We start from the raw sequence: 27,663 nt of genomic DNA on the forward strand, positions 1-27,663 counted from the left end.
CCGCTCCAGGACTAAAACATTAAATTAAATTAAATTAAAAATTACATTTTTAATATATAATAAATAGTACACAAATAATTTAAAACAAATAAAATACTTAACAAAAACATATAACACATACATATAAAATACATAATAAAATACATAACAACAAACAAATATCGATATTAGTAACATCAAAATTAGTGACATCGATATAATTGATATCGATATTACTAACTTCGATATTACTTACATCGATATAAAAAAATTGATATTACTTACCTTAGGGTCGATATTCTGTCCAATGATATTCTTCACCTCGATATTCTACACCTTCGATATTTACAACTCGATATTACTGTAGGTCAATATTAGGGAATCAATATTTTGACTTTGCACTAAACGTGTCATGCAGGCACAGGCCTGAATAACAACGATGTGCTATGATTTCATTAAAGCACTTAATGAAAATTGTAACTCAACGTATTGGTGGTCCGTATCTTGCTTGTCCCACTGCATCCAGGGTGGGCTAGGATTGCTGTTTGCTCTCAAATTCATCCCAACTTGGCTGTCTTCAGATGTAGGGATCCTCTCTCTACCATTGGCGGATTGCGTTGCAGCTTACTTCACTTCATTGTGCTTTGACTTACCCGGAAGGAGTACAGTGGCAGTCTGCCCCTTGCTATTTTTGGAATACTGAGTCAGTGGTAGCCATCTTTCACGAGCATTGGCAGGCCCCAAGCGGTCGAAGGACTAAAGGGAACCGGTGTTTCTCTTGTGTGGTAAGCTTTTTCCGTGAAATTTTGCATTTTTCCTCAGTGATACACGTTGAGGGATATTCTCAAGAAAGTGTGATGATCACCGCAAATTTAGCTTAATGCAACTCTTCATATCGCTGTCTATCGCGGGAAAATAACGCTGTGTTAACTAAGTATTAAGGACACCCTTAACCACACAAGCCCCAAGGAGGACCAGCCAAGAACCGCGTGTACAGTGAAGGGCAAGGAGTAGAGGAAGAGGAAGATGGGGTTCAGTCCGCAGGAAGACCGGATCATTGTGATGGAGGTGATAGAAAACCACCAACTGTTCGTCACCACCACTGCGTCATTGGCAACACAAACCGAAATATGGCAGCCCATTGTCAACAACTTCAATGCAGTCGGAGTGTCGAGGAGGCCAATGGAGGTGGTCAAGAGGCCCTGGGATGATGTGCAAAGCCAGACCAAACAGAAACTCGCCACCTACAGGAAGGCAGCAGAGGCGACTGGAGGTGAGAGTCCTGTGCCACAGGAGGAGCTGGATGCACTGGAGAAAATGGTGGCCACAGTCTTCAGTGTGGAGACAGGGCAAGGAGTTGGGGGCCTGGACACAGCCTGAAATGACCTGACCCAACAACAACAGGGTGAGTAACCACCAGGGACTGGGTGGTGGGAGGGTGATAAGCACAATGGTACACATGCACAATCATATGTTGCACACTGAACATGCACAACTAAAGTTGAACATGTCTCTGAAACCCTTGGCACACTGCCGCACACATACAAACACCAAGTAGGCCCATGTCCACAATGTTCACAAATGGGCCCATTCCATATCAACAATGCCACAACCCACCAATGCACATGTGCTGAATCCAGAAAAGCAGCTGCTCCATGAGCCACACTGACAATGCAAGTGACACTGCATGACTGATATCATGGTTGCAGTCAAAATAATGGACATGGTGCACAAGTCAACACTGAGGTGGTCCAGTGTGGATCACATCTGTAAAGGAGCAGGTCACACTCTGACATATCCATGTGCACCTACAATCCATGACATCAATAACACATCTGCAGACAAACAATGCACAAGAGTAAACAATTTGTCCGAGAGCACAAATTATCCAAGTCTCAAACATCTCAGCACCCAAAAAGTGCACAAGTCAAAGGCACACCGCCTCAAAGGGATAAGGGGCCGCAAAATCAGAGCTGAAGGAGCGACTCTCCCACAATGCAGCACACACACATAGCAATCACAGCATATCAACATTGATGACTATGTGGTACAAAGTGCAACACTTACACCACAGGACAGAGGACACAACTGGTACCACTTGTGCGTAGTAACTGGCCACTCACACCTGGCATTGCATGACACTGTGAGATGATAATGTAGAAGTACAACCACACATCCTTCATGTAGTCAAAATGTCTACTGTCTTCCATCCAATAGCCAGCTCCACCAAAACAGTCACAATGTACATTGTCTTGCAGTCTGTATGTTAACATCTACAAAGCGTAAACAAACATGGGACACTCTGTTAACCTGCATCTCCCCTTAACATTGCAGAGGGAAAATTAACACCTCCTTCAGAGCAGACCACGCATTTCATCAATGATGATGAAGAGACACCCTGCACACATCCACAGACACCCTCCAATGGCTAATGGACAGCTTCCGCACCCCACCCCCAGGAGCAGGGCAGCCCAGCTGACTCGAGGTGACCCAACCCCCTGCACGGACCACACAGCAGGAAGCACACACCACAAAGCTGGCTCACAGGACACCCACGACCAACACATGGAATTCCAACGCCGTGTGTTGAGTTGCCAGGAGGAGATGGTGGATCAACTGTGGTTGGGTTTTGACCTTGTGGCAGCCAAACTCAATGCCATACGTGGGTGTCTGAGTCCCATCAGTTCCCACTTACAGTCCATAACAGACACTCACTGTCCGCACCATGCACTCCGACAATCCTTGGCTGACATTGCTGGGGCCGTTACTCGGATACAAGAACTGTCTATTCAGACAGGCACCAGCGTTGATGGCACAGAGTCGGCACAGATGCGTAGGACAATGGAGACCATAGACCCGATGCAGGCTGGAAGTATGGCTGCCATTGCTGAACACCTGTGAGATGTAGCCAGGATCTTCCATGCCTATCAGTTCCTCATCTTTCCATTGCTGCCACTGAGCCTGTCCCAGATAATTGATGCGGGAACTTCGACACACACTTCTCCAACCCCTGATGTGTCGGTGGCACACACTGAAGCAGCACTATCACCTCCACCCCCTGATGTGCCAGTGGCACACAGTGATGCAGCCATTATACCACCACACACACAAGACACACAAGACACAGAAGACGTATCAGAGGACTAAGATATAGATGGTAATGACTTGTGTGGAAGGAGGTAGTAGCATCCATCCCCTCCATATGGCCTGTCCCTGCCTGGTTCAGCCCTATGCATCATGCCCTGGGACACCTTCCACTGTCCCCCGGAACACTCTGCGGCATTCACCTTGACCCAGACATGGACTGCCACATCTGTTCTGGTTACCAATGACACAGCAAGCGACTGCAGACTGAACTCTTCCTCTTCCAATTCACTTTTCATTCCCCAAAGGACTCTGGTTGGCTCACCACTGGGCAACCTTTTAATGTAGGTTTGACATGGCCATGTACATCTCCGGCTCCGGAGTTCCCCATAATGTGAATTAAACATTTAAAATCACACAGATGTGTTATGTCTATGTTCACTCAAGTATACTGGGAAGGTGTGAACTAGCTGTGGCCTCATTGCACATGAGCAATAATCTCACAACCCCCCTTCATAGCCCAATGTCCATGTATTAATTGAGTTTGTGTGTAGAAATTACATAATCAGTAGCAGGCCAGAAGTGGTGTCCCCCATCACATGTGACAACAGAACTTCTCTTCACATGCCTACTCACACAAATCTTTATGGACACGGTCTGTTTTGATGGATAACATGCTCTACATGGCCAGAAGTTGGAGACCATATTCACATTGCTAAAGACACGTAAGTGTACAGGTCTGCCAAACACAATGTCTGGCTCACAGAGGTAGAGCTGTCAAAAGGGATCCAACCCCATTGTACATGTGTCAGTTGGTCCCTCCCTGTGTACGAACAATGCTCACTGAGGCACACAAATTGTCATTCTAATCAACACTCATCACAGTTGAACACTAGTGAAGTTGCGTAGACTTTATTAGCATGTGTGGGTCAGTACAGGCAAGGCAAGGGCCACAACCTGCAGGGAAATGCTTAAGACACTTAAGGGTAGCATAGGAACATGTTGAGGTGCAAGAAATGGGGAGACAAAAATTGAACACAAATCATTATGGATGGCAACGGCCTCAGCCCACCTTGCTTTGCTGGGTCATGTGCTATGCGGCGTCTGCTCAGTGCCCAGTGTCAGGGTACACGACTCACAGCCCATGGGATCTGCATGGTGCAGTGCCACCGGACTGTGCTGACTGTCTCTGCTCTCTGCTGACAGTGAGCAGGTGAAAGGGTGAAAGGGTCCTACAAGGTCACATGTCATACTAAATTGCCCGGTGTGTACTCTCCCCCCAGCAGTATGTCCGAATTGGGAATGTTGCCAAACGACGCTGTGCACCTCCACCAATGGGACTGCATCACGGTGCACTGGTGTGTGTACACATGCGTAGTTCCACGCACATGCATTCTCCATGCCCAGGCAAAGGCAGACATGTCCCTGTTGTGGGTTATGTGAGCATTCCCCAACATGCAACAAGGTGTGGGGACCTGTGCTATAGATGACAATCAGATGTGGCTGCAGGAGTGTAGTTACTTGTTCATGAATGCGGGCGCAGCTTCATGGGCAATCTGTTCCAGAATTACATCATTGTCCAGACCAATAGTGGAGTGCCTCGATGTGGTCACTGCACACAAGGTGTTTTGCAATCTCCCATGCACAACTGCCAGCACATACGCTAAAGATCAAGGTGTTGTGTATCAATTTAGATTCCGCATGCATTTTCCTGATTCATGCCTTATATAGGTACAATTCACATTGCGCTTATATAGGCATAGACATCCAGTCCTTATTTAGGCATAGCCCATGCAACCCAAATACAGGCATGGCTACTTCTATCCGTTCATCTACGTCACAACGATTTCTTGGAAAACCAGACTCTTAATCAGAAGGGACGTCCCCAGCCTGGATATCGATTTATCCAAGAAACTCATTATTATGCATGAACATCTATTCCTTAGGGGTTCATCCGTGACATTCATATGCCCGACTTTTACATCAATACAGGCATTCCTAAACACCTTCATGGTATAAATATACCTTCACTTGCTATAGAAAAGCACGGTGTGGTTCGGTGCAGTTCGACTACCTACTTGCCCGACGCAGCTCGCTACAGCAAGTCCCGAAGGGAGCCGACTCTCCAGCTGACGCACTGACAAAGAAGCTGACATCCTCCTGCCGATAATCCAGCTCCAGGGTTTCTGACTCCCCTTGCGGGGTGTTGGGAAATCGAGTCCCGAGACCGAGATACCAACCTCTTTCATTCTAAGTTATGGAGATGATTAGAACCTAGAGAAATCTTTGGCAATTCTTGGCAGAACTAAAACATATGCTAAGCAGCACCTACTTCTTCTCTGGTACTAGACCTAGGTTGGGTACATTGGGGTAGGCGTTTTTAAGAAGCACCAGTTAAGTATTTTAGCCTGTGTTATTTCTGTATGTATTTTTACATGTCATAGCAACAGACAATGCTATTAGAGTATTATTTTATATTACTGTTCTCGCTGTACGCATTATACTTTTCGTTCTGTCTAACGATTGTAGCAGTTCACCTTTCTTGCATGAGAAAGAAGACTTTTCAATAAATCCCTTTTATTGAAACGCCTGTCTCTCTATTTCTGTGCAACTCTGTAGAAACGAAGCATGCATGATTGACTTAGTAAAAAAGTTATCTATTGTTTCCACCACTCTGAAGATATTTGTTCCAGTCCTAGGGAAACAAAGTTGTCAAGTTTATGCGGTTGTCAGCCATGTATCCCTTCTTGTTTCTTCGAGAAAGTTTCTAGTGATCTCTGAGTTAGTCGGGACACACACTTAGGTTAATATATTCAATAGTGCCATCCAATGTGCAGAGCCTATTGGGACTATAGGAACTACACTACATGGTGCCCCACATTTGGTAAGGTACTAATTTAACACTAGATACTAAAGTAACTCACTCGTGCTTTTCTCACAGCCCCTTTTTCTGTAAATACTCTGATAGACGTCTGGAGTGGGTAAAAGGATAACATCCGCCATAGCTGAGTAGGAAGAAAATCCTATGTATTAGTTTTTGGTTTGTTCAACGTTGAAGGATACAGTGTTCTAAAATATTGTGCACCTTATCTTTGTTTCCTTGAAACTTGCTCTGCAGTTTTCATTAGACAAGACCTCACAGCAATCCTGCATGCCCTTCATGGTCAGTTATGCTCCTGTCTGTCTGGTATGGTAAGCTTGTTGTACTTGTTTCTTTCCATTGCTCTCTTTTGTCCACGTGCATGGCCTTGTCCCATCCCTATAAATTTCCATGGTCCGTTGTGCTGCACTGCCAGCCCACATGTCCTGTGTAGTGTACTGTTCTGCTGCAACCCCTGATTCCTACCCTGTAAGGTCAGTTTGGTGTCCTTGCCCATCACCCTCCTGCCCTTTGTTATCAAAGTCCATTTCCCATTCCTTCTGCCTGCAGTGATCCAATGTACCTTACTTGAAAATATTATGAACCTCAGGAATAGATTTTCCACATTGACTTACATTAAAAAATCACAGATTTTAGGCAGGAGACATATAAAGCAAACCCCTTTTGAACAAAAAAACTTTGCGAGTGTCCTGACTAAATCAGGCCTGTTGGCTCGTATGAACTTACTGCTATTGCTTCTTCCTTCAACCCTCAATGGTCTTATATAGTGCTGCAGCTTCTCTTGCCTATACTGCATGGTTGGTTTGTTGCCCCTGCCTCCCTTTCCCCTACCCCCCAGGGTCTGTTGTGCTGCCACTCCCGCCTGCCCAGCTAGGTCAAATTGTTGCCTCTGCTCTCTCCTCCATGAGAGAGTCTTATTTCTATATAAATTATGGTTAGTGCGTTAACCAACTAATATGAGGCCATATTTTCTGAGTTCTCAAATAATGACTAAGTACTTTTAAATAATTTGCTACCTTTATGTTTTTTACTCCACTTGATCGCTTGATTATATACTACAGGATGTGGTGTTACTGCCAGAGCTGCAGACTTTGCAACTGAGGAACCTAGTTCAAGTTGCAATGTCTACTCGATATCCTGTAATTCTGGGGAAAGCACTTAGGGCCAGATGTAGGTAGGCAATTACCGGTCAGTAACGGCCAAAATTACCGAATTTCGGCCTTTACCGACTGGAATTGTGTTTTTGAGGTGTAGGAGTAAAAAATGTACCGATTCGGTAAATACGAGTCGGTAATTTACCGAATCGGAATTTACCGAATTCTTAATTACTGAATTCTTATTTACCAAATCTGTAAATAAGAAATGGTAAAAATTCTATATTGAGGTGTAGAAATCCTCAAAAATACAGAATTTAGTGAAATTCGGTATTTAAGAGTCGGTATTTACCATGGAGTGAAAGCAGGTGGTAACCAGGTGCAGGCTGGAAAAAAAGGCCACAATATGCAACACTGTGACCAGAATGACGGCATTCTATGTCATCGCAAGGTAGCTGCGGCTAGAGGCAGCAGGAGAGAGGGTATGGATGAGGGAGGAGCAAGTCTACAGGCAGAGGATTATGCTCTTCCAACTAACTGAGCCAGAGATATTACAAAGGTACAGATTACACCCCCAAACCATCCTGGAGTTGATCAGGGACCTGCACCCACTACTGAAGCACCCAACACCAAGGGCGCACCCCATCCCACCCCATGTGAAGGTGCTCTGTAGCCTACACCTGCTTGCATCTGGGAGTTACCAGAGTGTGATCACTGCTGTCGGTGGGGTGTCCCAGAGCTGCCTGTCTCATTTCTTCCGTAAGTTCCTGGAAGCCATGATGCAGAGAATGCATCATTACATCAGCTTCCCTGACACACATGCGGAACTGCTCAAGACCAAAACTGAGTTCTATCAACTGGCACAATTCCCTCACGTCATAGGTTGTATAGATGGCACCCACATCCCAATCTGCCCACCTGCAGCCACAGAATACATCTACAGGAACCGAAAGTCAACCCACTCAATCAATGTGCAGGTGCTATGCAACGCTGGCAACATCATAACAGACATTGTGGCGGAATTCCCGGGGAGCACCCACGACTCGTACATATTCCAGAACAGTGGGATCTACACACGCCTTGCTGCCGGTGATTATGGGGAAGGATACCTGCTAGGTAAATAACTGTGACACACCCTGATTGATAATGCACATGAATGTATTTTGAGTATGTAACTCATGGCACTTTCTCTTCCACCTAGGCGATCGCGCTTATGCTGTGCGGTCCTTTGTCCTTACTCCCTACCTGAATCCATCTCCAAGGAGTGAGAGACGTTACAATGTGGCACACAGAGCAACACGCAAGGTTGTTGAATGCACATTTGGACTTTTAAAAAGCAGGTTCTGCTGCCTCCACAGAGTGGAGGTGCACAGCAGTACACTCCTATCATATGCTGTAAAATCATTGCGACCTGTGCCATGCTGCACAACTTGGCCACTAAGAAAGGCACAGACATGGACATAACACATCATGAGGACATTGATGATTGAACTGAACAGCCAGAGCCCTATGCAGCAGGAGTACTGCCAACTACTGATGGGAGAATGAGACGGGCAGAGATCACACATAGCTATTTTTAAGTAAGTAAGGAGACACAGCCAGGGGTTCCATGTGAAAGACGTAGTTTAATGGGCACTAAGGCCAATGTTAAATGACACATCTTTGTAGTCCAAATTGTGCCTAGCCTAACTAGGCGGACACGGGTTACCTCACCCTAACATGTCCTCTGGAGTGTGGGCAGCATTACTGTCTGCACCCACGCACAACACTGTGGGATGCCTGTGGTTGGGATTGAACATTGGCTGTTGAGCCAGAGCCTGCAGTTTGGCGTTGGCTGCTCCTCCTAAAGCCCTGTATAGGGGTGCTGCTGCTGCTCCTGCTAGTGGTGTCATCAGTGTCCCCTACACCTTCATCTCCTGCGTTGGCTGACTGGTTTGTCAGCAGCACTTCCATCGCTGTTGTGACTCTCCCCATACCCCTGGTAAGATCTGTGCAGCAGTGCACCAGCCCCTCCTGCATTGCAACAGAACGGCGACATAACAGGGAAGTTGCTGTTGCAAGACGGTTCATGGCCTTTGTCTGATGTTGCATGCACTGCCTCTCCCTGCACCTCTGTGTGCGGTCTTCATGCAGTTCTTCACAAAGTGACATCACACACTGGGACATGTCCCTCATCCCATCTGCAATGTCCCTCATGCTAACCGCCATTGAGATGATGCCCGGGTCATGTTATCCATGTTACTGTTCAGGTGGCGCATTTGTCTTTGTACTGCAGCAATTGCTTTTGTCTGCAGGCGCTGCACCTTGACCATCGTGGCCTCCAGCCCACAGAAGACCCAGTCACCATAAGATAAAGATAATTACGCACTTATATAGCGCACGACTACCCGAAGGCATCTCGGCACTTGTACGAATACCGCCAAGGAACCCTTCCTGGCTTTTCCCTGTGAGGAGCCCACTCCTGGGCTCCCCCAAGGTGAAGTCAGGCATCCTCAGCGTTTTTGGGGCCGTTGTAGAGATTAAGCAAGATATTGCCCAGAGGTGCAGAGTGGGGCTCATGATTAGAATAGGCACCGAGGCGAGAATGATCAGGTCCGAGGAAATTGAGCCCGAGACCCGTCAAGGCGGGAATTGAACCCTTGGCCCGGCCAGACTACTGCATCAAGGTCTGCCGCTCTAACCATTGAGCCACACTTCTCTACATGGCCACTTGCGCTTCCCTCCCGGACCGTACGGCGTCTTGCGCCGTTGTGCACAGATACAGGAGTGGATGGAAGACCAGCAATGTTTGCCTCCACTGGCTCATTTTGATTCTCATCCTCCATTTCCTCATCAGAGGAGGTTGCAAGGATTTGTAGCAGGGGAACATCATGCCTCCCGGGCCTGAAGACTTCCGAAACCTCTGAGGCTGCTGATGGAGAATGTGTTTGTGGGTCTTGCCGTGGAGAGTCATAGAGCACAGGCAATGATGAATGTTGTATGGTGCCTGCCTCTGGTGTGGCAGTTGCATTTGTACTGGGTGCTGGAGGTGTTACAGTGCTGGGCTCTGCACTTCTGGTTCCATCCTCACTCCTCTCCCTTTGGGGTGCCCTCTTCTCCCTCTCCTGCACAGTCTTGTGCGATGACTCTCCTGTGGACAGATATGGACATTGGCTTAGTGGTGCTTTCCCTGTGTATTTCTACATTAAATTACAACTCAGTAACACAATTTCATGGTCCTCAACTGCCTCTAAATGTAGTGTGTGGCATGCCTGACATTCTTTCATGGTGACTGCACTGATGTATGTTGAAATGACTATCACTCCCATGATGCATTGCTGGTGGATACAAAAGCCTGTACTGGAGTGTGTAACACACAGCCACTTTGGGGAAGGGAGACAGGCAAGGGGGAGGAATTATGGACATGTCCCTTACCTTGTTTTGTTTCAGCTCGGGATGAGCTGTCAGCATCACCAATCCCAAATATGCTCTCTGGCTCTAGGGTGGACTCCACAAGCTGTTCCAGGTCAGTAAGGGCAGGTGCCCTGTTCCTTCCTCCATCTGTGACATTGGCCTCTTTTCTCTGTGAAGCCAACTTCTTCTTAGTGATGATCCGCAGATCATACCATCTTTTCTTGAGGTCATCCACTTCTCTTGTAGTCACCCCTATGGCATTCACCTTAGCCTGGATGCCCAGCCAGGTATTCCTCTTCACAGCCTCTGCTACCTGCAGAGACTATTTTCCAAACAGCTGGGTGTGGTGTTTTACCACCTCCTCCACCAGCACCTGCAGTTCACCTGTGCTGAACTTTAGTTTTCTTTTCCGGTCAGCACCTTCCCTCTGGGAGTCCTGTGAATCCATCCTGCACTTCTGCACAGCAAAGCTCAGAACAGCCAGTCAGGGTCTCACAGCTCTCCTGGATGTTCAGTTAGTCTGCACCTGCATGGGTGTGGCAACTTCCTGGTTGTGGGGGGGGGGTGGATGCACAGGATTAGTTGGTTCCTCTGTTGCTTGGTTGAGGGATGGGGTGGAGGCACGTGATTGGTTGTATGCTCAATTGCTTGTTTTTTGTATCTCCGATTCGGTTTGGTATTTACCGAATCAGTATTTACTGAATCGGTAATTCCCATTCATTCCTATGGGCATCCAGGCCCATAGGAATGAATGGGAATTACCGATTCAGTATTTACCGATTCGGTATTTACCGATTCGGTAAATACCGAATCGGAGATTCCGAATTTTACCGAATCAGTAATTTTTACCGATTTTTTTGCTACATCCCATTTTCCATTTCTAAAATACCGAATCAGTAAAATTCCGTATTTTAGAATTGGTAAAACAGAATTACCTACATCTGGCCCTTAATCTCCCTATGCCTAAAGCCAAAATGAATATATTCTTGTGAAATGTTACTGATCCTCATTTAAAACACTCTAATACCTTTGGATTAAGTCTGTGCTATATAAAACTGCAAAAAGGAAAAAGAAATAAGTGTTTTGCACTCTTCTGCATCGGGCTTTACTTAGGCTACATATGGGTGATATTTGTGTTATATTTGGTCTCCTTTGTCTCTAGTGGCCATCATGGCAAAGTTATTTGCTATGAAGCTCCATAATTTCCTCCTTTATTGCATATCCTCAGTAGAAAATGCTTTCAGTTTTCCACTGATAGCGTTCAGATTAGCCACACTTTTGGCATAATTCAGAATGTTAGCACTCTGGTTGCTCATCAGAATACTGTTGTTCAGTTGTTGATCACCAGGGAATTAACTGCAAGTGTGCTGCTGGTGAAGTGCATGTTTCAGTCTGCATGCTAGAAAATGTTAATGAAATAGAAGAGGAAGATATTTGAGAACTAATTTTTCTTTCCATAGCAGTAAAATTAATTCTATGAAAAACTGAACACCCTTATTTTGTTCCTTTCTAAATTAAATGTTTTATTTTTTACCAGTTAGATTCAATCATCATGGCTTCAGGTGTGACATATGTTTGTCATAAGTACAGCTGTTAGTGCTCTAGTAGTTCTTTAGAACACTCTGGGAGGCTGCAAGGCATGATTTACTGAGAATGTCAGACTTCATTTTCATATGGCTGAGAAAGATAGTGTAGAAAGATAGTGTGAATTTACAGAAAATATGCTCTCTGTTTTAGCATCTGGAGTACCTTCCATAACCTCTAGGGGAAAATCATGAGAAAACAGTTTTCTCTCCAACATGATTGGGAACATCCTAAACAACGACGTTTGATTAATGAATGGCCTGAACAACGAATCCCGAACAACGACCAATCATTTAACCACGACTTACTTTACAACGACTTACTTAAAGCACGAAACCATGTCTGCAGCCTCTCTGACATGAGTCATTCACAATAGGCATGCGTCTTCAGCCTCCAGTCTACATTCCTCATTGTACAGATGATTTATTTAGCGACTACGCCATCTACTGGCCAATCACTGTGCTCACGTCTCCTCTCAGTCCTTCGTACTTCGTACTTTATTTCCACAATATATAATATCTAATATGTTCTGATTGCATACAACCAATTCAAGTAATTTATGGAAATGGAGCATACGAGGCTGGGGTAATACTAATACAACGATATTCTGCCTCCGACCGGGGTGTGCAAATTGTCTGTGGCTCCTTCCCTCTTTAGTATGCTCTGTTTGGATACCAGGCTCTGCCACCCCAGCCCCGGTATCTCTGCCCCTCCCCACACATGCAGAGATACCCTAAGACCTTCAGATGTCTCCTCCTCAGAGCATCTTTCTTCTCAACGCCCCCACAATGTGCACCCTCCACCCATCTGAGTAATAAGCAATTTAAATATTTTTCGTGGTTTAGGAACTCGTTGTAAAAAATGTAGTTGTTTATCATTCCTTGTTGTATAGCCTTCGTGGTTAAGGAATTCGTGGTTTCGGCAGTAGTTGTTCAAACATACATCCGGTAAAATCACCTCAGAACACAACAAATTCCTAAAAATAGTAGGGGACATTAAGCAAATGATTTACATTGTAATTAAAATCTGTTATCACCCTTTATACATTCTCCTATTTGTGACCCTAAAAACCTGCTTTTCACAACAGTGCATTTCAATAGAGTGCTTTTATATATAATGGTACCAAGATGGCTGCCAATACTTCTTGGTTGAAGTGTTGGCAGCCAATCAAATTTCAGTAGGCTTTCAGTAGGCTGTTGTGCTCCCAGATATCTTTATCTTTTAAACTTAAAGAGCTATGAAGCTACTGAGAGGATTTACACCAAATCGCAAAAAGCACGCTTTCTGGACCAACATATAATATTCTTCCAAATTTAGGGTAATTCGGTTCAGCGGTTCGGACTGTAGTCATGTTCAAAAAAATAAAAAATACCCATAGACATACCATGGGGAAAATGCATTTTAAGAGTGGAGTGGAAGATATATATGGTGATTGACAAAGTTTTGGGACTATTTCTATGATACATATATTGCTTCGCTTTCAGTCTTGTTGTTTGCCGCTGCATCCTGATCGAAGGGTACATCGCCTTAACAGACCCAACAAGAAAGGGACAAAACAGGCATTAGTAAGTAATAACAATGTAGAATGCAAAGAAGTAAGGACAATATGGTTGAGCAGGAAACTGAGGGGCATATTATCAACAACTAGCGATATTTATCGCTAAATAAGCTTAGCGAAATTTTTCTATCGCCATGCATTGGCGGATTTCATCGCAGAGATAACGTGCTATTAGCAATGTTTATCTCAAATGCTTAAAATAATCGGCGATAGCGGCGAAATGCGTGAATATCACTGGAAATGGGTCCTAACCTGAATATCCACCTCCCATTGGATATACAGGTTAAGAAGTGGTCTGAGCAGGTGGTTTTGGCGATATTCGCGCTTAGCAGAATTTTTTTTATTGCTATGCCTGAGTTGATAATAGGCGATAGCGACTGCTTTCAGTAGCTAAATATCGCTGACATGCAAAGCGGGCCCCAAAAAGCTCGCTATCACCTAAAAGCTGTCGCTAACTGATGTTAGCGACAACTTGCTAATAGGGCAATGAAATTATCGCCGCTTTGTGGCCAAAAAGAGCTGCAAAAGCATCGATAATCTCATATCGCTCAACTTGATAATATCCCCCTAGGTTTCCTGAAATGTGTAAAAGCAAAGCTTGCCAGCATGAAAAAAACACCACAACGTATAAATCACAACTATCTTGCAGAATGAAAAAGATTAAAGGAAAATGTACATGCAGGACTGAATTTGCTGTATATGTCTTGTAATGCCCATGTGGTTTGTTCTACGTGGGTAGTACAATTTTGGCTTTACATAAATGTATATTACAACATTTACGTGCCCAAACAAATGGTGATAAAACCTACCCAGTGGCACACCATTTCATAGAGGTTCACAATGGTGACTTAAAGAGATTGTCATACTATGTGATTGACTTTCAATTTTTGATTTAGGGGGCCTAATGGATCCCCTGGCCCGCAGGGACAATCATCTCCCCGGGGCCAATGTGCATTTTAAGGAATGGGAGAGGGGCTGCATGGCCCCCTCATGAGTCATTCTCAGCCCTGCGGACTGCCCGCTCCAAGGGGCATGCCCTCAATAAAGGAAGGACGGGGTCCACACAGTGCCCCGTCCTGGGGCCATACATGGCCCTTGGGACCGCCACCTCTGAGGGCTGGCTTCTGCTATGACCCGGGTTGCCCTCAACTGGGACATAGCTGTTAGCATTGGCTTGGCGGGACTTTACAATTCCTGCCAAGCCATAGCAACCTGTGCTTAGCTGTTAGCAAATTAGGGCATTCTGCTCTCGCTTGCTCAAAGTAGAGCACAATTGCTTTTACACACAGGGAGCTGCATATTTGTAGCTCATTTTGTGTAAAAGCAATAACGCCTCCCGCAGGAGGCAGGGACCAGCAGGGACCGCGGGGGACTTGAGGCTCCGCTCCCCGCAGTCCCCAACACTAAACTATGTCATGAATGCCCCCAGCCAAGCAGGCCGCAATTAGGGAATTCCTGGCACCCTTGCAACCAGTAACTGGCTCAGGAACTGCTAGGTGGCCTGGTAATATTACTGGAGGTCTCTCGAAGGCATGGCCTCAATGGCCACGGGGAAAACACCTAGGCTGGAGGGGCTCCATTACTCAACCCTCGCCTCTAAGGTGGCTCCCCGCCTAGTGGCCCTATATGCTGAATCACTGAGACTGTGACGACTTCCTGTCTCAACACAAAGTGTTATAGTGATCCCACTCCCTAAGAAGATAACCTCAGGAGCCCGTGTACCAGACTACAAACCTTTATCCATGCGAAATATAGATTTTAAGATTTTAAGTATGGTCCTGGCACTGAGGCTGCTCCTTCATATGTGCACATTAATCCACACTGACCAGAGCAGGTTTATCCCATCCCAAATCACCTCATCCAGTCTGAGAAGACTCTACTCAGTGCTGTATCATCCTGAGGCAAGCACTTACACAGAGGTGGCAATCCTATCAATTGATCCAGAGAAGGCCTTTGATACAGTAAGCTGAGATTATTTATTTGAGACGATAGAGAGGATGAGCCTGGGGAAGGCTGGGTCAAGTGGGTCAGAATACTGCACGGTCAACCAATGGTGAGAGTTAAAACAGGCAGGACAGTGTCTGCCCAATACAAATTTTCCCATGGCACGCAACAAGGGTGCCCCTTGTCACCTTACTGATTGGCCTGGAAATGTAGCCGCTGGTTGCCCTGTTTTCTCAAGGCGGGAATGGGATGGGGTTGATCATTGATAGGCAAACCTATTTTATCTCCCTGTATGCTGACGACCTCCTGATTTTTTTGAATGAGGCCGTGGCCGGTTCTGACACAGCCTTGAGACTCATGGGATGATTTGCTGCCCTGTCAGGGCAATGAGGTAATAAACCAAAACTTACCTGTTTCCAGTGTCGGTCCCCAACACTGCCAGACGATCTTAACTGGGCTCAAACCACATTCAAATATCTAGGTATTGATATCTATCATTCCCTGACTGGCCTACGAGAGGGTAACCTCAACAGAGAGCTTAGGTCACTTATATCCTGTGTAACACTCTGGCGCTCCCTGAAATTACCAGTTATGGCATGAGTCGTATTGACTAAAATGGTCATGCTACCCCGCCTTCTACATTTCTTTGTCATCCTCCTGCTGGTACTGCCAAAGGGATGGATGCTCTACTGGACTCATTAGTGAGGGACCTAATAAGGGGTGAGAGACAAAGGAAGGTCTCCCTGGCAAAACTGCACTGTCCGGCATGGAAAGGGCACATGGTGGCGCTCAATTATGAGTTTTAGCCCCCAGCCTCCCAGTTGCAGTGGCTGGTACAATGGCTGGAGCGATTTAACATGGGTATGTTCCTGTCTGAGGCTGGTGTGCACCTCAACCTTTTACTAGCTAAGGTACTGGACCATACAGTGGTGGCTCCCTACTGGTCATTTCTGCAAACCACAGCACTGCAATGCTTGAAACAATGCGTCATAACTGGCAGAGGTCCCTAAATACACACCACTACTGCCACTAGCAGGCATGCCTCGTGGAATCCCATGCTTGATATTTATGCCTGAACAATTAACCGCCTGGGCAGAGGTGGGCTTGGAGACAGTAGGAGACTGCTATCAGGAGAATACCTTGATATCCTTTGAAGATCTTGTAGAGCACCATGGTCTCCCAGTGGGCCAGTTCATACAATTTGAGGCACTGACATGCACTTTCGTAGCGCGGTGGGTAAGGGGTAGGGAGGAACTGCTGAAACACACTTTACTGCATGCACTGCTCTCCCTAGGCACAGCTAGTCACCGGGTGAAATGGTTTTACACAGCATTGGTAGAGGCAACCTTGACACCACTATCCAAAATTAGAGGATGCTCAGAACAAGTCCTAAACAAGGAACTAACATACCAGGACGGGGAAAGAGACTGGCTTTACACACGATAGTGTTTTGCAACACCAGACAGAAATACATTCAGCTTAACTATATTCACATGACCTCCATGACCCCACACAGGCTGCGAATATTACATGGGCGAGGGATACACAACTGTAAGAGGTGCGATCAACTAGACGCAGATTTTGTACAAATTGTCTGGACCTGTGTGATACTGCACCCATTCTGGAATGAAGTGGTGACGCAGACATGATTGAGACTCCTACCTTTCAGAGATGAGTTTTACACAGTTCATAGTTCATTATCTCTTTTCTTTTAATGTATTGCTATTTTCCATTTGTTACCATTGCTACACAAATGCAAGCCCACTGTAGACATTCACTGGGACATTAATACACAAGGCGATGCAGGATATGATTTGCTCCAGCTAGACTCATCTCTATAGTGGTTATTAATCAGATAATATAATTGAATGGCACTGGGAGTAAATTCCTGTGCACCTAACAACACCAAGACATACTTAATGCTTATGCAACAATGAAATATAATGTAATACTTGCTTTGTAGAAATCATGTCTATGTATGTATATGTAACAGAAATTCAAAATAGCAAATATAAAAAAAAATATTTAATATGTGAGGTCACATACCCTAATGGGTGATTCCCGCCTCAATCATTGTCCTCACTGCCCTTTCAAATTCACTCCCCTCATCTTTAAGGCCCCCACTCAGATGACCATAAATATGGCAATGATCAATTGCAGATCTCTACCTAAACACGCCCTTGAAATAAACATGCGTATTGAAGACCTCAATCTTGACATACTATTTCTTACAGAAACTTGGCTGGCACCTCACTCTGACGCTGACATAGTGCTAGCACTACCCCCAGGATTTAGCATTCAACATCTTGACCGGCCCAAAGGTAGAGGGGGTGGCATTGCTGTCATCTCTAAGGACTCCATACCTTGCCGTTTCCTTGACAGTCCCCTGGCAGACTGTGAAAACGTCCAATTCACCTTGCAGATTTCCCCCTGCTCTTCCCTCTCTGGATTCCTTATTTATCGCCCCCCTGGTGCTATGGGAAAATTCATTGACTCCATTCTAGAATGCTCCTTAGCTAGATCCAGCACTCAGTCCAACTTCCTTATTCTTGGGGATTTTAATATCCATTTGGAAGATAGCAAAGATAATGCAGCCGTAGAACTGATCCAAGATCTTGCCACCCACCAACTGCACCTACAGAATTCCCTCCCCACTCACAACAGAGGACATCTGCCCGACCCTATATTCTGCAACCTCCAGGACCTTGAGATCAGGCCCCCCACTCCCGTGCCATGGTCCGACCACCTTCTCATCTCTTTCAGCTGGCACATCTACTCCAAATCGCCGCAAACCCAAGCCCCCGGCAGACCATCTAGACCCTGGGCAAAACTAGACGTTGCCAAATGGACACAACTCCTAGAGGAGTCAGTCCCCAACCTTAGCTCATCCATTGAACTCGCAGATAGGGAATTCTCCTCCTGGATCACCAACTCCTTAGACCTGGCCCTTCCAAAAAAATCTCACCGTAAACTAAGGAAAAAAGCAACTTCCCCATGGTTCACCCAGGAACTTCGCCTTTTGAAAAAAGCCTGCAAGAGAGCAGAAAGAGTCTGGAGAAAAGACTTCAACTCCACCGACAAAAACGACTATAGATTGATGATCCTGAATTATAAAAAAGCTTTGAAAAACGCACAAACCTCTTTTTATAGCGAGAAAATCAGCCAGGCAGCAAACTCATCAAGGGAGACGTTCCTCACTTTGAAAAAGCTTCTCAAACCCCCCACCCCCCCAGATGCACGAGACCCTACTTTAGAACACTGCAATGAGTTAGCAAACTTCTTCGACTCTAAAATTCAAAACATACTTAAACAACTTCCGCCACTCTCCCCTTCAGACCCACTCCCCCTCCCCTCCTCCCATCAGCAAAGAAATGGCGTTGAACTTAGTAAATTCCAACCCATCAACGCGGAAACTCTGGGCTCTATACTACAAGCCCTCAAAAGCGGATCGCCTCACGACCCTGCCCCGCTGAGACATCTTAAACTTGTAGCCCCGAGCATTCTTCCTCTCATTATCAACCTCTTAAACACCTCTTTTGACTCCGGACTAGTGCCCACTAACTGGAAAAAAGCGGTAGTGAAAGCACTCATAAAAAAACCTAACCTTGACCCGGATAATTTGGCCAACTACAGACCTATATCTCTCCTCCCGGCCATCAGTAAACTAGCGGAAAAATACATAAACTCCCAGCTCTCTCTCTATCTGGAGTCCAATGAATTGCTAAAAACCTCGCAAACGGGCTTCCGCCCGGGCCAAGGGACAGAAACAGCTATGGTGGCGGTGGTCGAAGAAGCCAGGAAGATCATCGATGCAGGAGGATCGGTGGCAGTGATCCTCCTGGACCTTAGCGCAGCTTTCGACACCGTCAACCATAGCATTCTTGCCCAACGCCTAGCAGATCTTGCCATCAAAGGGACAGCCCTTGAGTGGCTAAAATCCTTCCTTCACAATCGCTCCTTCCAGGTAGCAGACGGAGACTGCATCTCCAAGGAAACCCCGATACGTTGCGGAGTGCCTCAGGGCTCCTCTCTGAGCCCGACACTCTTCAACGTATATATGGCACCTCTGGAACAAATTGTCGTCCCCTATGGCATCAAACTCCTGACCTACGCGGACGACACACAGTTGGTCGTTTCCCTAAGCCAGTCAGAACCCCCCTCCATAGATCTGTATTCCTGCCTGGAGGACATCGTCAGTTGGATGAGCAGCTCCCATTTAAAGCTCAATGGGGAAAAAACAGAGCTTATGGTTTTAGGCAACCAGTCCCTTTTTCGCCCGGAATCCTTATGGCCGCCCAGCATGGGCCCACCTCCAACCCCTAAAACCGATATCAAAAGCTTAGGGATCTGGCTGGATAATAAACTCACTCTCAGCACCCAGGCCAAGAAAACTGCGGGAACTTGCTTCGGCTTGATCCGGTCCATCCGCAAAATCCTCCCTATCCTTCCCTTCCAGTCTAGAAAACTGGTCATCCAGGGCCTCATACTGTCCAGATTGGACTACGGAAATGCCCTATACCTTGGATCCCCAAAAAAAGTCATCTCCAAACTCCAGGTGGTGCAAAATGCTGCGGCACGAATTCTTACCGGCACCAAAAAGCGCTGCTCTGCCAAGCCCGCACTCAAAGAACTACATTGGCTCCCGGTGGAACAGAGAGTGCACTTCAAGGCTATGTGCCTAACCCACAAAATCCTGCACGGAAAAGGTCCCCCGGTTCTGAAAAATCTCATAACTCCCCACACAACAACCAGAACCCTACGCTCTACCAATGCCCACCTGACTAAAATACCCAAAACCAAAAAATCACGTTTCGGAGATCGGCAATTCTCCTACTTGGCATCCAAGATGTGGAACACTCTTCCACCAGCCCTCCGGGCCCAACCTAATCTCTTAACATTCCGTAAATCCCTGAAGACATGGCTGTTCCCCTGATCCATGCCACCCCCCGGCCCATCCTTTTTTGAGAACTTAGTGGATTCTGTCAGCGCTGGGACGCTCCCGGGCAGCCATGCGCTCTACAAATCTCCTAAATAAATAAATAAATAAATAAATAAGTAGTGCCTTGCAGGGGCAAATGTATACTTAGCTCAGGTAACTATAACTGCTGAATTTCACTTGTTATGTATGAGTGAAATCTCAGCCTAACTATAGCATCCCTGTAACCTTTGAGTTTTCAGTTGATATAAATATATATATGTATTTGCCTTCACTAAGCCTTAGAAGTAAGAATCAATTGTGCTTTACAGAAGTGAAGCTTACACTGGGGCACCTGTTTGATTATATTTGTAGGTTATTACCATTGAGGTTTAATTTGTGCGAAATGAGCATCAGGGCAATACGGAAACGTTATTTTTCCAACCACAGTCCACAGTTTCCCTGTAGATGTCTACTTAACTGTTGTACTTTCTACTACTTGATTAGTAAGTGCTACCTCGTTGGGTAAATGCCTAGCCCATATTCTACACTGAATGTGCATAAAGGACCACGAGGTAATGTCTCCAGTGACCTTGCGTGCATATAATTTCAGCAATCTGGTTGTTCTGCAGTGCAATTTTTAGGTATATTCTTTCTTTGTAAGAACAGATGTGCGCAGATGGGTTTTTTCCAGTTTATTTTTTATTTTTGGGAATCCGTTGCAATAAGTTGTGATACGTTCTTTCCAGTACCGTGAACATTCACAAAATCAGCACGATTTTCAGAAATATTTGAAAACATCCATACATGTTATGAAATTATTATTTGTGGTCAGAGCTCTATTAATATGACAAGAAAAGATTAATTTTAATAAGTACATTCATGTTGCAAGACTGTTTTATCAAATGTTCTGCTTAAGTCGGCATTCACAAATCCCATGTGACAGCAATATAAAGAGCTTTATTGGATAAAACACTTTTCATGCTTTTAGAAAGGAAGTCCCCTCCCAGTTTTCATTTCTTTTCTATCAGATTGCTGAAAATGGAGGCTATCTTTTCTACAGCTCCAGTTTTGATATTAAAAATACCCTATTAGGCTTTGTATGGGTTTTTTTCATGTAAAATTTCATCAGGGGAAATAAAGACCAGCAGCAGAAGCACATACATGCAAGTTCTTGGGAGAAAGAGTGCATGCATGTGCAACCTCCGTGACATGATCTTCTTCAGAGGTACATCGAAAAAATATTCTTATAGTACCACAAGCATGCTCAAACACCTGAAGAGCATGCACTCAAATTTTTTGATAAGGCCAGAGAGAGAACGTTCTGCATCTGGTACTTCCACATCTTCAGCGATGCCAATTGGTCTTGGGGACACCGCTACACCTGAGCTCTAGCAAACACTACCTGAAAGAGAGCCAGAACTGGAGAAAGTTGAGACCTTTTGTATTAGTTTTAAGAAAGTTTCACTTGTTGGAGAACAGTCTGTTGCTGTAGTTCTGGGAGCAGCACAGAAAAAAACCTTTTTGTTTTTGTTTTAGAAAGACACTTGTTACAAAATGTTAAAAAACACAAATAAATAAAAAAGTTGAAAAAACCCCCAAAACTAAGGTTCTTGTTAGAACCACCTTTCTTGGTTTACAAAATAAAAAATGTATGTGTAAGGATGTATACGTAAGTGTATGAGAGAGTGAGTTTCTGTGTAAGTGACTGAGTGGGTGACTCAGTTGTTATGTGGGTATGTAAGTTTGTATATAGGTGCCTATTTGGATGAGTGAGAGGGTATGTGAGTGCCTCTATATGTGTATATTAGTTATGTATGGGTGAGTGAGTGGATGTGTCAGTGATTGTATGAGTGAGTGAGTGGTTGTGAGTGTGTGTCTGGGTGAGTGAGTTAATGTGTTAGTGTGTATATGGATGAGTGGAAAGGTGTGTGAGTAGCTGTATGGGTGAGTGAATGGGTTTCTGAGTGGCTGTATGGGTGAGTGAGTGCATGTATAAGCTGTATAGGTGAGTGACTGGATGTATGAGTCACTGGGTGGGTGATTGAGTGGGTGTGTGAGTGACTGTATGGGCGAGTAAATGCATGTGTGAGTGGCAGTATGGATGAATGACTGAATGTGTGAGTAGCTGCATGGGTCAATGAGTGAGTTGCTGCATGGGTAAGTAAGTATGTGTGTTTGTGGCTGTATAGGTGAGTTTTTGGGTGAGGCTGCAGGCGTGAGTGACTGTATGGGTGAGTGACTTTATGTGTGATTAGCTGTATGAGTGAGTGAGTGGATGTCTGAGTGGTTGTATAGGTGAGTTAGTGGGTGTGTGAGTAGTTGACTGTAAGTGTCAGTGACTGTAAGTCAGTGACTGTAAGTGTGAGTCACTGTATGGGTGAGTGAGTGGGTTTGCGAGTGACTGTATGGATGACTGAGTACATGTGTGAGTGGCTGTATGAGTGAGTGACGGTGTGTGTGAAAAGCTATATGTATGAGTGAATGTATGTGTGAGTGATGGTAAGGGTCAGTGAGTGTGTGTGTTAGTAGCTGCATGGGTGAGTGAGTGGGTGTGTCAGTGACTTTAATGATAAGTGAGTGTACGTCAGAGTGGCTGTATCGGTGGGTCAGTGTGTGTTATTAGCTGTATGGTTGAGTGAGTGTGTTTGCAGCTGCATGGGTGAGTGAGTGAGTACGTGTGTTAGTATCCACATGAGTGAGTGAGTGAATGTCTGTGTGAGTGCCTGTATAGGTGAATGGGTAGCTGTGTAAGTGGGTGTTTGTTTGAGTGAGGGGATATGAATGGCTTTATGGGCAAGTGGATATCTCAATGGTTGCATTGGTGAATGACTGGATGTGTCAGTAACTGTATAGGTGAGTCACTGGTTATGTGAGTGTCTGTACAGATATGTTAGTGGATGTCTGAGTAGCTGTATAGGTAACTGAGTGGACGTATCAGTGGCTGTACTGATGAGTGAGAGATTGTGTGAGTGCAAACACTGGCATTTGACTGGGCGTGTTAGTGACTGTATCTGTATGCATCTGGATGACTCAGTAGCTGTAGCAGTATCTACCTTGGTAATATAAATTTGTCCAAGAACACAGTAAGAAATAATTTGTAAAGTACAGTACTCCCGTAGACAGTTATTATTACTTTGTACAAAATTACACAAAAACATTTAATTTATTAATGCATTTGTTCATATTATAAGCATAACAGTACACTTTTCTTATGCTGTAATAATATCTTACATAACATTTCATTTTTCCTCTTTTACTGTTCTCAGAATCTATAGTTGTATACCTTGAATGATTTACTGTGAAAATATTCTTCCTTGAACAGTGGGAAAAAAACAATCATATAGATTGCAGTTAAACAAACAGAACTGCACAATATATCACTATAAATAAGTGTCACTATGCATTGCACTCACTCCAATTATTTAATCAAATGTTTTGCCTATAGTTACTGAACTAATATAAACAACTTCTCTATTATTAAAAGTGGTATAACTCTACTAAAAGATATAAAGGAGACTTGAATATGAAAACCTTTCTAAAGATATCCCATCTGGTAGGCCGAATGATGTGATAAACACTGACGATCCACATGGAACAAATGCACTACACCACTTTTTAACAGTAATCCTCCTTAAAACTTCAGTTGAAGAAACGAAAGATAAGAATTTTCCAGTGTAAAAAGCTTTTTTTGTTTGAATTTAACAATGCTGTCTTAACATTCCATTCATCCAGTTTTTCTCTTTAAATAGACAGTATAATGTCCAGAAATTACAAGAGGCCGATTAGGATGCCATAGGAAATGGCTCTGACCCTCAGTCGGAGCTGTTCCTACAGCATCATAATCTCCTGTTTGAAATAATTTGCAACCGACCCATTTGGATGCAGTTGGTGGGAAATTAATCAAACACGATTTTAAAATGGCTTGCGATGGGCTCGGATAACCCGCCAGCCATTTGGAAATGGGCCTGATCCCAAGGGCACCTCTTTCCGCCGGAGGGATTAGGATGGTAGATTCCCACAGCCTTTTTCTACCAGCCTATCCAACACCGTAAGGCTATGAGTATCCGACTTTGAGGGCCCCCAGCAGGGCTCCCATGGGTGCAAGGCCTCTGGATGGAGACTTAGGGGGCACCTATGGTGCCCCCCTGTTGATTCATGCACCCCGTGGCAGGCACCTCAAGGGATGAACTGCAACTCACGATTTTACAATGAGAGCATGCATTCTGGTCAGAATGCATGTTCCCATTGTAAAGAATAGGAGTGTGACCGAACAGTGTTCAGTCACAACCTAATTGCTGGGTTGGGACCGACGACTGGAGGTCGGTTGGTCCCAGTTCCGAAACGATGTTGAATGGACTCAGGTCTGTTCGACATCGTAATCAGGCCTTTGGCGTTTGTGAAATATGACCATAGTAGTATAAGTTCTTCCAGAAATAGATTTTTGCCCCGCTTTGAAGTTTGAAATCTGCTTCCCATTTACCTCCATCTGCTCTGCATCGTTGTAGCATTAATATAAGATATTTGCCACTCTGCATGCATGTAATGTTGACATAATATCTGATCGACAATTTGGGCAGGTATTATTTTGGTTAGCTTTTTGATTAATCAGTTTTGCAATCTGGTAGTATTAAATGAAGAAATTGCTTTGAATATATTTGTGCACTTGACATGAAAGAGCAATCTTCACTCTCACGGGTCTATGAGTCAAAATAAGTAACCAATACGTATTTCTTCTTCTTTTGACCATTATAAACTTCTCTGCATCTTTCTGAGTGTCCTGAGTAAATTGCACTGATCAACTACAGACTTCAACTACAGACAACTACTAGATCTTGAATGCCTGAAGCACAATGTATTACAGTCCTATCACTATGTAAACATTGCAGCAAACCACACAGTGCAGAACAATCTCTTCTGTGGTTTCTGTTCAATTGCATTTTCTAGATGTGGTAACTGAAAAAGTACATATTTGCAGAGCAGGTGACACTAGAATATCTCCCTTATTCTCCCCTTTTTCCTCTTAACAGATTCCGTGTTCCTTTTTTTTTTTTTGAGAGATTTATTTTATTTTCACCTGGTATAAAGTTACAAAACATTCAAATATTATTTCAAATTAAGCAAGTTCATCAAGTACATACATAATCATGTTTCATGTTATGAAATAACAATACTAAACAAACGTTAAAGAAAAATTTCAGAAAAAAATCAGATATAAATGTCAATTCAATTCGATTCTAATTTCCCCCAAATTCTCTCATATTTCTGCAACGATTTGACACCCCTAAGTTCTGCTAGCGTACATTCCATGGTTTTAACTTCATTAACCAAATACCACCATTTCAAAGCGTTGGGTGGGTTAGGGTTGATCCAGGCCCAAGCTAAAGTTAGTTTAGCACAGGAAAATAAAATGGATAACAATACGGAGTGTGGTTGACTTGTAATATGTAGACCTAGTATTACCATAGGGGCTGTTATTGGTGTACTGAAAACATTTTTTATAGCTAAAATTTTCCCCACTTCTTCCCAGAACTTCCCAAGTTTTGGGCATGTAAACAGCATATGTACAAGATCTGCCGCGTATTCATCACATTTTGGGCATTTGGTTTTCTCTCCCAAGGTGTTGTTTGGAGTCCATTTAGAAATCTTTTCTGGGGTATAGTATAACATATATATAGTTCTGTATTGCTGTAGTCGAAAGCTAGAAGATCTAACATGATAATGAATATTAGTGTACGATTTGCTTAGTTGTTTTCCTGTTATGTTAGTTCCCAGTTTTAAGTTCCATTTATTAGCTAATACTTTGTTATCGTCCGTTCTTAAGTCTATAAAGAATTTGTATGCCGAGCTGATGATTGATTTCTCTTTTTTAGAGTTTAAGATATCCCAAATACCCCCGCTCGACAAGGTTTTAATTCTATTCTTCCGCACAAGAAAGTCGTATATTTGCCTGTATTTAAACTCATGTGTGTCAAACAGTCCATATCGTTGTTTTAAAGTGCAAAAATCCATTATACCTTGAGAAGTATATAAGTCCCCTAGTACCGCAATTCCTTTCGATTGCCACCTTCGAGATTCCCCATCACTGAATATGCTAGGCAGTCCAGGATTATCCCATAGGATTAATTGGGTGTGAAATATGGTGCTTTTACAGTGGGTAAGTATATCTTTGCATATTTTTACTATATCCCGCGCGGTCTTAAATTTAACCCTTTTGTAGAAGTTGGGGTCTGTAATGCGAAGTAAAAATTGTTTGGAATCTCCTTTTAGTAATAAATGGTGATAGAAAAGCAAGTCCTCTGCATCTAATAACGATCTAATACGCCTTATAAATGAGGCCCAGAAGTAAAGTTTCAGATCGGGGAAATTAAGGCCGCTGGATCCAATTTGGTTTTTTAGCATCTTTAAAGATCTAGCCTTCTTATATCCCCAGATAAAGTTACAGAAGACGCTATCCAGTTGTTTAAAAAAAAGCCTATTTTGTGCCAAAGGAATTGATCTAAATAGTATCTGGGTATAATTTTCATTTTTATTAGATTTATTCTATCGATTAAATTTAGAGGAAGTCGATGCCATTTTTTTAAGTTCGAAATGGTAGTTTTCATTAGTTTATTATAATTAATCTTATTTAATTCTTTTATATTTGAAGTGATTTGTACTCCAAGATAGGTCGCGGTCTTGCAAATTTCAGGCATTGGTTGAGGGGGAACAAAATTAGCTATTATTTGAGTTTTATGAGCGTTTAATTTGTAGCCAGATACATTGCCGAATTTGGATGCTTCCAAATTGATTGCTCTCAAAGAGTCAGTAACTTCAGTCGAATAAATAGCGATGTCATCCGCATATGCAGTTATTTTTAAACTCTGCCTGCTGGTTTTAAAGGATATTATTTCTGGTTGATTATCCAAAGCTTTTAAAAACGGTTCTAGTGATAGGGCAAATAATAAAGGTGATAAGGGGCACCCTTGACGTGTGCCTCTCCTGATTGAAAAATAATTTGACGACAGACCACCATAACTAGTGTATGCGGATGGATTGTCATAAAGTGCCCGAATCCCATTTAAAAAGTTTCTGCCGAACCCCATATGTCCCATTATGTGCCATAAATAGTCCCACCCCACCCGATCAAATGCTTTTTCAGCATCAAGCATTATCATAGCTAAGGGAGTAGACTCTACCTCTGCTATGTCAAAAGCTGTTATTGCCGTGTTTACATGGGCTGATGTGTCCC

The sequence above is a fragment of the Lissotriton vulgaris genome, chromosome 7 (assembly GCF_964263255.1).
Source record: "Lissotriton vulgaris chromosome 7, aLisVul1.2, whole genome shotgun sequence".
NCBI lineage: Eukaryota > Metazoa > Chordata > Amphibia > Caudata > Salamandridae > Lissotriton > Lissotriton vulgaris.